Source organism: Myotis nattereri (assembly GCF_964212035.1).
Source record: "Myotis nattereri genome assembly, chromosome: 3".
Classification (NCBI taxonomy): Eukaryota; Metazoa; Chordata; class Mammalia; order Chiroptera; family Vespertilionidae; genus Myotis; species Myotis nattereri.
Window position 1 is genome coordinate 68,353,491 of NC_138077.1, and position 12,175 is coordinate 68,365,665.

Consider the following 12,175-nt stretch of genomic DNA (forward strand, 5'->3'; position numbering starts at 1 on the left):
TGGGCAGTTAGTTCATTATGGAAAAAACTACCATCCAGAACAGGATTACTCAGTTGTAGAGAACTTTAAAATCGTAATGGGCATGAGGGTGAGAGATTACTCTCTGAAAATAATTTTGATGCTTCTACTTCTAATTACATATAGTATTTTGAAACAGAATGACAGAAAATAATAACTAAACCTAACCTAGTACAAACTGCTTTCATAGAAACTAAATACAAAAGTAGACTTATACAAGGTAAATTGAAGTTATTATTAATTATAATAACAACACTTAGTAAGTCAGTCTTTTTTAATCTTTTTTAAAAAATATATTTTATTGATTTTTTACATAGAGGAAGTGAGAGGGATAGAGAGTTAGAAACATTGATGAGAGAGAATCATCGATCAGCTGACTCCTGCACACCCCCTACTGGGGATGTGTCTGCAACCAAGGTACATGCCCTTGACTGGAATCGAACCCGGGATTCTTCAGTCCCCAAGCCGAAGCTCTATCCAGTGAGCCAAACTGGCCAGGCAAGTCTTTTTTAATCTTAGTCAACCTAATGGGTGTGTAGTAGCATTTTATTGTGGTTTAATTTGTATTTACTTCAGGACTAATGATGCTGAGTATCATTTTCCTTTGAGCATCTTTTCATGTGCTAATTAGCCAATAGCATATCTTCCTTAATGAAAAGTTTATAAATAAAATATTTCTGCCCACTGAGCTGGCATGGCTCAGTGATTTAATGTCAACATATGAACCTGGAGGTCATGGTTCAATTCCTGATCAGGGCACATACCCAGGTTGCACACTCTATCCCCAATGTGGGGCATGCAGGAGGTGGCTGATTGATATTCTCTCTCATCATTGATGCTTCTCTGAATCCTTTCCTCTCTGAAATCAATAAAAATATATATTTTTAAAAATTCTGTTCACTGTTTAAAAATTGGGTTGCTGTCTTCCTGTTATTGTATCTGAGTTGTATCTAAATACAATTCCTTTGTCTGATTTATGTGTTGTAAGTATTTTCTCCCAGTCTGTTGTTTGCCTTTGTTCTCTTAATGGTATCTTTCATAGCTCAAACAGCTATGAGATTATATTATAATTTGCATTTTAATAAGAACTTTTAACTTAACCAAGTTAAATTTATTATTTTTTATATCTCATTTTGTGTTATAGTACAATTAATTTGTTTGGTGTGTGTGTATGCACAGGCACACATGGTTTCCAGTTTTATATGTAGTTCACATCTTAGCAAGATGTGAAAATTTTCAACTTTGTAAATTGCCCTTTCTTTTTATTTTAATATATTTTAATTGATTTCAGAGATGAAGGGAGAAAGAGAGAGAGAGATAGAAACATCAAGGATGATTAAACAATAAAGAATTTTTAAAAAAAGAAATATCAATGATGAGAGGGAATCACTGATTGACTGTCTCCTGCACGCCGGCGTCTCCACCAAGGAGAAAGCCCACAATCCGGCACGTGCCCTGACCTGGAATAGAACCAGCAACCTCTTGGTTCTTGGGTCGCCACTAAACCACTGAGCCACACCAGGCCAGGCTACCCTTTCTTGAATATAGCCTGTAATTTCTTAGGTTCTGCTTAAAAGTAAAGCTACCATGGGAACACACACATCAGTAATAAGGCATTTAAAATGTTTCAAACAAATACATTTACATGGCATTTCTTTTAATAAATAGGAATGATGGCCTAAATAATTACTGCCCACCAAACATTTGAAATGGAGATTATTATCTTCTGTAAAGTATCAATGCATTTAAAACAGGAATCATGAAAAAGTTGAGTATTTCCTTTTAAAGACCTTTAACAATTCCTTATTCTTCCAAAGTTACTTATGTGCATGAAATATTCTGGTTAGCAAGTTTATATCTCATCTAATAGGCACTGTAGTGCCTAGTTAAAGCTACTGCAAGGATATCATTCAAAGTGTAGTTCAAGTTTTAGTATTTATGTGAGAAAACAGTCATAATTGTAAACCAACATAAAAAATGTATAATATTTTTCTTCAAAAAACAGTAAAAAAATTTGAAGTAATTTTTGCTTTTTATAAAGACAATAATATCTGTAAAGGGCAATAGATCTTGAAATGAAACTTAATTAAACTATGTATAGAATCAATTACCTCTAAAATACATGCTTTCTGTAAATATTACACTTAGAGTTCACATTAAGATATCTATAGAGAACACTGGCTCCTAAGTAACACCAACGTTATTTTGCACTCTACCACCCATATTATTTTCTTAGGAGAAAAAGACTCAAGAGACAGGATGAGAAGGGGCCTTCAAATTCAACATTACTCCAACTGCAGAAATGATTCCTGTAACATACAACAAAGGTGGCGGAGTCCTTTAAACAAGGCCATTAGGAACTATGTATTACTTCTTGATGTATCAGCCTCATTATCAGACAGATCTAATTATTGGAAACATCCTTTAAATGAAAATAAATGTTTTTATTTTTTAACTTATCTTTATAGTTGAAAGTATAACAGATCCCCCTCTTTTTTCCCCCATTGACTCCCTCTACCCTGCTCCCACCCTCTCCTTCTGCTTTCACTGCACTATTGTCTGTCCATAGGTTATGCATATAAATTCTTTGGTTAATCTCTTCGCGCGCCCCACCCCACTTCCCTCTGAAATACATCACTCTGTTGAATGCTTCAATATTTTGTTCCTCAGTTTACTTTGGACCTGGAGAGTATTATGCTAAGTGAAATAAGCCAGTCAGAGAAAGACAAGTATCACATGATCTCACTTATATGTGAAACCTAAGGAAACATCTTTTTTCTATTGAGTATTCAAATCTATGTTCCTATGACCTTCACTTTCTAGTCCTGGCTCTGTTTTCTAAAACTACAAAGAAAAAGAATACTTTCCAAATCAGTGGAACAACAGGAAATCATCATGGATAAGCAGCCATGTCATCACAGGAGGGCTAAAATGAACTCTAGCTGGGTCTCCTGAAAAACTAGTAGGCCTAAAAGAGTTCATTGTAAGGGATGATCCTGAATGTGTTACACATGTGATTGGTATTCGTCACCACACAAAGGTAAGGAATGTGAATTGTGACATCTTTGTAAATATGTACAGCAATGATTTCCACAGGCCTACTGATTTCTGAAAAATATTTATTAGGTAGCATCATGATTCAAACTGAAGTACCATTCCATATACATTGTTCCCTCCAAAAAGTGGGTTTAATGAATGCATCAATGACAAAATGCTTTTTAATCTGAATTATATGATCAACGTTTTAATTTACAAGCCCAAGGAAACATATATAGCACTTTGGGGCTTATTTCTTCTCAGAATCCGAGTCCCAAATAGCAAGCAACATATTAAATATAAAACATTGAGCCAACTACTTGCCTAGCACACGTTCCTAATTACGCATAGTTCAGTAAAGCAAACCAAGGGAGATTGCTGTATATAGAACTGAGGAGACGAACATCTTGGTTTGAGAATATGTGTCAAAGAATCAACAAAATAAATATGGGATCCTGCCACAACCAAACTTAACCGGTGGTGAAAACATGTCTTAGGGGAAAGAGAGTGGGAACTGTGTCTACTCTTACTTATCCTAGGAACAGAACATTTGTCCTATGGTAGTTTGGTAACTATGGAAACTCATCTGACAAGTTGCCAAGGGCAGACAGGGAGAAAGATTCCCATACTCACGTAAGAAAATGAAATAATTTTGTGGCTCTAGCTCAAATGACTAAGGTTAATTCATCCAAGGATAACAAACCTTTTTTTGTTTTGTTTTTTATATACTGATTTTTTTAAAATTTAATTTTTGGCAGTTTAAAGACTTCTAAACCAATAAGCATCTTGAAATTAACTGAGTATTTCTAGCTGATTTCTAACTTGTAGCATTCAAAAAATTATGGCCTCTGCTTTATTGTTGTTTTGTTAAGCCAATAAACCCTTCAGAAACATTTAAATTAATTCATTCAAACATGCTTTCCTCATATTTAAGAGGTTTCAAACATAAAATACATAAAATTTTATTTTAATGAAAATGTATTCTAATTTAATTTCATTTAAGACATCTGAAATAGATTCTAAAATAACCGAAAGTGTATTAAGTATTCAGTAAATCTGTCATTAAATGAACTTTGTTTTAAATGAAGTGATCAATTACCCATTTTCTAGCTCTTCCTAAATATATATTACACTCTTTTCTAAGCACTCCATCACTACATGAAAGAGAATTACAGTAAAATATTAAATATATGATATACTATTATACACAGCACATCACAATATTAGAACCCAGGCTGCACTCCAAATAAGATCACGATTTCCAATTACACTTTGGAAACTGACTACATAACAAATACTTTACCTATAGTTCACATTGGTACATTATATTCTAAATTCGATATTCCAATTAGCTTAGGAAATTTTTTTAGAGGTTAAGATATAGGAGTCATATAATTATGGGAAGAAGGTACTTTGAATTGGAATGATCAGAATTGAGAAAAGGCATGGGGTAAGAGTGAGGGCTAGGGATGTCTCTTAGAGAAACAGCAGTCTCAAAATTAGGGGTAAGTGCACTTATATGCATACTGACACTAGGGTACAACTAAGTGAAATCAGGACCAACCTTGAAATTATAAATATAAGACTGCTATACCAACACACAAGGAGGATTCTGATAATCAACAGCCTGAGATAGCCTCCCCATCATGTTAACAGGTGATAGTAAAAAATATTACTAAATGTTATCTCTATTAAACTCTATTGTAAGTCTCTATGAATCTATTATTCTCTGATGTGAGGCAGTGTGGCAGACATGAGGCCTCATTGGCATTACACACATTACAACATGAAGGTAGATACCCAAAGCAACTCTCCTTTTAGCTCAGTTCAATTTGACCAAGGACTCCATATTGAATTAACTTTAAAGGAGTTTAAAAATAAATCACTATAATTCACTAAATGAATGAATGAATTCTCTAAGTTTAGATGTATGGGTAACATTTATCTTAAATAATATAGCATTTACATCTTTCTCTCAGAAGTCCATATGTGGCCTTTATCATTTATTTTATTTTGTTTTTAACATGTCAAAAGAACTTGAAAAAAAAAACAAAAAACCCAAAGAACACATATTCAAACAATCTGCCAGGACTAAAATCAAGAATAAGTAGCCAAATTTAGAGTTAAATTAGGTTGATAATGTCTGTGTGAAACGATGTACAAATAATGAAAAAATCCATTCTCTGAAAACACTTTAGTTGCTTTGTTCTGAAAATTTACAATAACTCAGCTCTCTGTCCAGACTTCTCTGTACTTAAAATGAATCACTCCCTGAACAGAAAATCATGAGTTCTTTTAAACAAAGAAAACTATTAGATCCTCATAAATTTGGGAGGAAATTTCATTGTACTTAGCTGACTGTATTAAACTTCAATAGTTCTTCTACTTCTACTTACTCATAAGTCAATCAAGAGTCACCTATAATTAAGACTTCTACTTCCCTGATGGCAGTGTGAACTTAACACAGGTCTCAAATAAACCACTCAAGATTTAATGTTCTGATTGCATCTCAAGTATGAATAGTCTGAATTTAATTCTTTAAAAATCAAGGCAAAAAACATAATTTAAGTAAATTAATGGTTATAATAATATCTTACTGCATGAATTCCCAAATAGCGTTGAGCCATTAAAACAGTTTTCTTCCCCAAAGTTTAGCTTTACATCTGAGTTAATGTTTCACCTTTAACATGGCTTATGAGATGCTTTACAGTATTTTGGCGGTAATGTTAAAAGAATTGAGGTCTGTTTCCAGTTATTATGAGTTGATAGTGATAATTCTTTGGAAATGATATTATAGGTTGGCACTTTATTACATCATCTTGTTCAAAGACAACGATGGACTGGCAATACACTTTCCAAATTGTTTAAAATAAATTTCCTAAATGTTACACATGCAGAAGGAGGAGGTGACACTGTCCGATGTCTTCCCTGTTCACCACCAATTCCTGCAATTACCCTCAACAAGCTTGAGAAACTGTGATTTTATAAATAATTTTACTGTAACTGAATCTCAACAGCAATTTCTGAATAGCCTATGTGCAGAGCAGCTTACTAAATATCAAGAAAGGTTACAAAGGCAATCGTAGTCATGGTTTCCACTTCTAAAGAGCGTATAATCAAGAAAACTGAAAAACAGGAGAACCACAAGCGCACATGTATAAGTACAAGTAGTATGTAATTTTTATAGTGAATCAGTTATCATAACAGTGCTAAGGATTCAAAGCAAAGAAAGAAGATGGGATGTTTTAGCATAGATCGAACCAGGAAGAATTATAATAAAGTCTTACAAAAGGGTGTGAATGCTCAGAACATCTTAAAAAGCCAACATTTAATTCTTTTATTTCAATCATCTACTTTCTTTTATTGGGGACTAGAATGAAGCTAGCTATTTTAGATCATTTAATCTCCATAAAGTAATTCAATCAGTTTGAGAAATAGCTGTGAAGGAACTATTGCATAACTTGGTTTCATACTTTTGTTTTCCTTTCTTAAGACAGTCCTAACTTCCCTACTCAGACAGTTCAGCCACAAATCAGAAATAGGTAGCAATGAGAATTGAGGTCAAAGGATTTCAAGTCCTTTCTAAAAATCCCACGATTAATTCACTGATGCTGTTGATACCATTAAAAACACTGAGATGCAATACAACTTGGAAGCTTTGTTGTCTAGAAATTACCACTACAGCTTCCCAAGACTATTGTTTTATATTGATTTATTTATATTGATCAATTTACATATATTGATCAATATATATTTATATTGACTTATATATTTACAGTAAGTCTAAAATAAACTTTGAATATTTTTACAATTTTCAGCAAGTCAAATTCATTGGATCTCAATCTTCTTAATTATAACAAGATTGTTAGATCACATTTGATTCTACAGAAGATAAGAGTTAACAAGACTCTAAAATAATTGTCCTTCCTATAACTCATTTATGTCCTATTTTAAATTTTTTATTAAGCTTCTTCTCTATGCTAATTACTATGGCTATACAGAGATAAATAGAACATATAAAGAGATACTGGCTACTTTAGTGCCACAGGTTACAAAACACTATTAGAGGTCAAGTTTTTCTAATAATTCCCATTTTTCAAGTGAGATGAGAATTACTCATACTGTTTCTATCTCCTAAGCATACAGAAACTGAAGGAACTTTAGTAGCCAATTTAAACCACTACTGTCTTTGAATTCACTAAATCTCCTTCTTTATAAAATTTACACAGGAAAAATGAAATGATGTATTATAAAAACAACTATTAATAGCAACTGTATTAATAGCAACTAACAAAAAAAGTACTAGTTCCCCATTCCAGAAAGAAAGCGTAGCATTACATTTTCATCATATAAATTGTACTTCATCAAAATTAAGAACTTCTGTCCTTCAAAAATCACTATTAAAAGAATGACAAGAGAATGGAAAAATATTTCCAAATCATCTATATCATAAAAGTTCTGTGGTTGTGACGCTGTAACGGCAGAACGACCAAACAACTGGTCACCAGGCGGTGCATGGAGCACCTCTCACGGGCCGGGACTTGTGGCTTGCCCAGGGCAGGCTGGGCTCGCGTGGGGCTGTTGGGGCTCACATGGGGCTGGCGGGGCTGGCACAGTGGAGGCGGGCCCGCAGCCCACACAGGGTGGGTCTGGGGTCCTGCTGCTCACGCAGGGCAGGTCTGGGGTCCCGCCAGTGCGGCAGGTCTAGGTCTCACGCCATTTCGCGTGCTGGGCCTCTAGTATATCTGATAAAGGACCTGTATCCAAAATGTCTTTACTGCTAGGGCTGCTATAACAAATTGCCATGGACTGGGTGGCTTAAAGAACAAATTTATTTCTCACAGTTCTGGAGGCTAGGAAGTACAAGCCTCATATTTGTCTAAGATTTTGGCTCTTGGTGAGGGCCCTCTTCCTGGTTTATAGACAGCTGTCTTCTTATATCTTTACACTAGAAGCTCAGCATGCGAAATCACGCGGCCTTGCCCACCCGCGCACATGGCCTGCTGGTGACCAGTCTTTGGTCGTTCTGCTGTGACGGTGTCCCAACCAAGGGGTTTTTATAATAGAGATGGCAGAGAGCAGGGGGAGAAAGGAGCTCTTTCCTGACTCTTCTTAAGAGGGCACGAATCCCATCATGAGGGCTCCAGCCTCGTGACCTAATTATCTAACAAAGGCTCCATCTCTAAATACCTTCACATTAGGGATTAGGGTTTCAAAATATAAATTGGGGGGAGGGGGAGACACAAATACATAAAGAAATCTCAAAACTAAAAAATTAAAAAAAGAAAGAGAAGTAAATAGTTAGACAGTATCTTCACCAAAAAAGATAAATGAATCATAAATCAGCAAATGAAAAAAGTTCTACATATTAGTAACTAAAAAAAAAAAAATTAAAAATACAAATTAAAATCATAATGAAGTACAAACATACATCTATTAGAATGTCTAAAGTTTAAAAAGTCTGATCATAGAAAGTGGTAGTTAGAGTATAGACCAGGGGTGGGCAAACTTTTTGACTTGAGGGCCACAATGGGTTCTTAAACTGGACCAGAGGGCCGGAACAAAAGCATGGATGGAGTGTTTGTGTGAACTAATATAAATTCAAAGTAAACATCATTACATAAAAGGGTACGGTCTTTTTTTTTTTTTAGTTTTATTCATTTCAAATGGGCCGGATCCGGCCCGCGGGCCATAGTTTGCCCACGGCTGGTATAGACCAACACATGCAAGCCTGGTGGGAACATAAATGGAAAAAAACACTTAGGATGACATTTTAGCATTTTCTTTAAATACATTTTAAGTTACCTTTACCATATGACCCAGTCATTTCATAGCTAAGTGTTTACCCAAAAGAAATGAAGGCATATCCTATATAATAAAAGTCTAATATGCTAAGTGTCCGGTCAGCCGTTCAACCAATCAAAGCATAATGTACTAATGATATGCTAAGGCCGCTCAGCTGCTCGCTATGATGTGCACTGACCACTGGTGGCAGATACTCCGACTGGTAGGTTAGCTTGCTGCTGGGGTCCAGCGGGTCAGGACTGAGCAAGATAGGTCAGACACACTCTGGAGCCCTCCCATGGTTTCTCCCTGGATGGCTAACCTCCCATGTTCCTCCCCAGCCCTGATCATGCACCAGTGGGGTCCCTCAGCCTGGCCTGCACCCTCTTGCAATCTGGGACCCCTCGGAGGGTGTCAGAGAGCCAGTTTTGGCCTAATCCCACAGGCCAGGCCAAGGGGCACCACTGGTGCATGAATTCGTGCACTGGGCCTCTAGTATTTGCACAAAGACATATGTAAGTGCTCATAGCAGCATTGTTTTGTAATAGCCCAAAACTGGAAACTATTCAAATATCCATCCACTAGTAAATGAATTTCAAAATTTAGTATATTTACAAAGTACACATATCTAGAAGAAATAACTATTGATCAACACAACATGAAGGAATCCCAAAATCATTATGTGGCAAGACCAAAAAAGAGAATGTAACTGTATGATCCTATTATATAAAATTCAAGAACTTGTAAACTAATACATGTAGACAGAAAGCAGATCAGTGTTTGTTTCCCTAGGGATGTGGAAGGAGAGCAAAGATTACAAAGAGGTGCAATGAAACTTATGAAAATGATGGATCTCTGCGTTATCTTTTTTATGCTGATGTTTCCTGGGTCAGTTTGTTATGTATGCATGTATCTATGTATGTGCTTATGAATAATACGTAAAATGTATCAAACTCACACTTTAAATATGTATAGTTTGTTGTATGCCAACTACTACTTCTATAAAATTATTTTTAAAAAAGATTTCATAGTAGGCATTTATTTGTCACTAAATATGTGAGGTCCATAAAGACATTAACTTTTTTATTTGCTTAATTAACTAAGCATTCCCAGTACTGGAACATATTAAGCATTCAGGAAATGTTTGTTTGATAAATGAATGACAGTGAAAAAACAAAACAAAACAGAACTATGAATAAAAAAATATAACTCCATACATTTTTATTTCATTTCAAGCATTACTAAGCTTATAATAAAAGTATAAATAACTTACAAAAGAAGTAGAGGCTGAGTTTATATTAGTCAAAGTAGTATTAGTTTTATTATTCTACTATATATATATAATAATTTCACTGCTTGCTCTCTTCAATATTTTTATTGGGAATTATATATTTTAACAATAATAATAACATCAAATATATAGAGTTCACTAGATTTCAGGTAATTTTCTAGGGTGTAACATTTGGTAATTTATTAATCTCTATAAATAATCTTATAGAGGAGGTTTACTTTCTCATTTATAAGAATGCTGGAGGCCCACTACACTAATTTGTGCATGGGTGGGGTCCTGCCAGTCTGCTGTGATGGGAGACGATTGGGCTAGGACAGTGTGGGGAGGGGATGTGGGAGGTTTGCTGGCCGGCCCCGACCCTGATCGGGGTGGGGGAGTGATCGGGGGCAGGGCTGGCTGGGGGAAGGGGCAGGCTGGCGGTGGGGTGCTGATCAAGGGTCGGGTGGAGGGGCTGCAGGCCGGTTGGTTGGCCGCAGTGCGTATCATAGCAACCAGTTGTTCTGGTTGTTCTAACGTTCAGGTCGCTTGGCTTTTAAAAATACAGACTAGGAGAACCAAGATGGCGGCATAGGTTAACGCCGGAGTTTGCTGCTTTGAACAACTACTTCAAAAGTGAAACCAAAAAACGGAAGGGACATCACCCAGAACCACAGGAACGCTGGCTGAGTGGAAGTCCTACAACTAGGAGGAAAGAGAAACGCATACGGACACTCAGAGGAGGCACAGTGCTGAAGTCAAATTCTGAGGTGCGGAGTGCGCGGAGCAGGCTGGCGGCGGAGGGCGCGGTTGGCGTTTTCAATCGGGAGGGAGTCGCAGACTCTGAGCTCCAGATACGGGCGAGTCTTTAGGGACCCAGGAGAAGCGGGACTGTCTGGCTTCAGTCAGAGCGAGTGCAGCTTTCTCTCCGAGGTGTGCAGCGGGTGCTGGGACTCAGAGAGGCAGAGCCCCTGGGACAGGACTGAGAGCTGCCATAACTGCTCTCTCCGGCCCACCCTGTTGATCCTGTGAGACCCGCCCCGCCCAAGCCCTGCACAGAGGCATTTGCCGGATAGCCTCAGGCAAAGGCTAGATTAGCACCTCCCTAGAGGACAGAAGTTCTCTCACTGCAGACACAGCTGATTCTCATAGCCACTTGGCCTGGAGGTCAAACCCTCCCTGGCATTAGCTACAACAATCAAGGTTTAGCTATAAGATTGCGCACAAAGACCACTAGGGGGTGCACCAAGGAAGCATAACAAAATGCGGAGACAAAGAAACAGGACAAAATTGTCAATGGAAGATATAGAGTTCAGAACCACACTTTTAAGGTCTCTCAAGAACTGTTTAGAAGCCGCCGATAAACTTAATGAGATCTACAAGAAAACTAATGAGACCCTCGATGTTATGATGGGGAACCAACTAGAAATTAAGCATACACGGACTGAAATAACGAATATTATACAGACTCCCAACAGCAGACCAGAGGAGCGCAAGAATCAAGTCAATGATTTGAAATGCGAGGAAGCAAAAAACACCCAACCGGAAAAGCAAAATGAAAAAAGAATCCGAAAATACGAAGATAGTGTAAGGAGCCTCTGGGACAGCTTCAAGCGTACCAACATCAGAATTATAGGGGTGCCAGAAGATGAGAGAGAGCAAGATATTGAAAACCTATTTGAAGAAATAATGACAGAAAACTTCCCCGACCTGGTGAAAGAAATGGACTTACAGGTCCAAGAAGCGCGGAGAACCCCAAACAAAAGGAATCCAAAGAGGACAACACCAAGACACATCATAATTAAAATGCCAACAGCAAAAGATAAAGAGAGAATCTTAAAAAGAGCAAGAGAAAGAAACTCAGTTACCTAAAAGGGAATACCCATACGACTGTCAGCTGATTTCTCAACAGAAACTTTGCAGGCCAGAAGGGAGTGGCAAGAAATATTCAAAGTGATGAATACCAAGAACCTACAACCAAGATTACTTTATCCAGCAAAGCTATCATTCAGAATTGAAGGTCAGATAAAGAACTTCACAGATAAGGAAAAGCTAACGGAGTTCATCACC

At 37.0% G+C, this 12,175-nt stretch overlaps 1 protein-coding gene across 1 annotated transcript in view; it reads right to left on the reverse strand.

The window, feature by feature from the left end:
- Positions 1 to 12,175, reverse strand: part of NECTIN3 (nectin cell adhesion molecule 3) — a 76,660-nt gene that overhangs the window by 24,915 nt on the left and 39,570 nt on the right. The window lies entirely within an intron of this gene.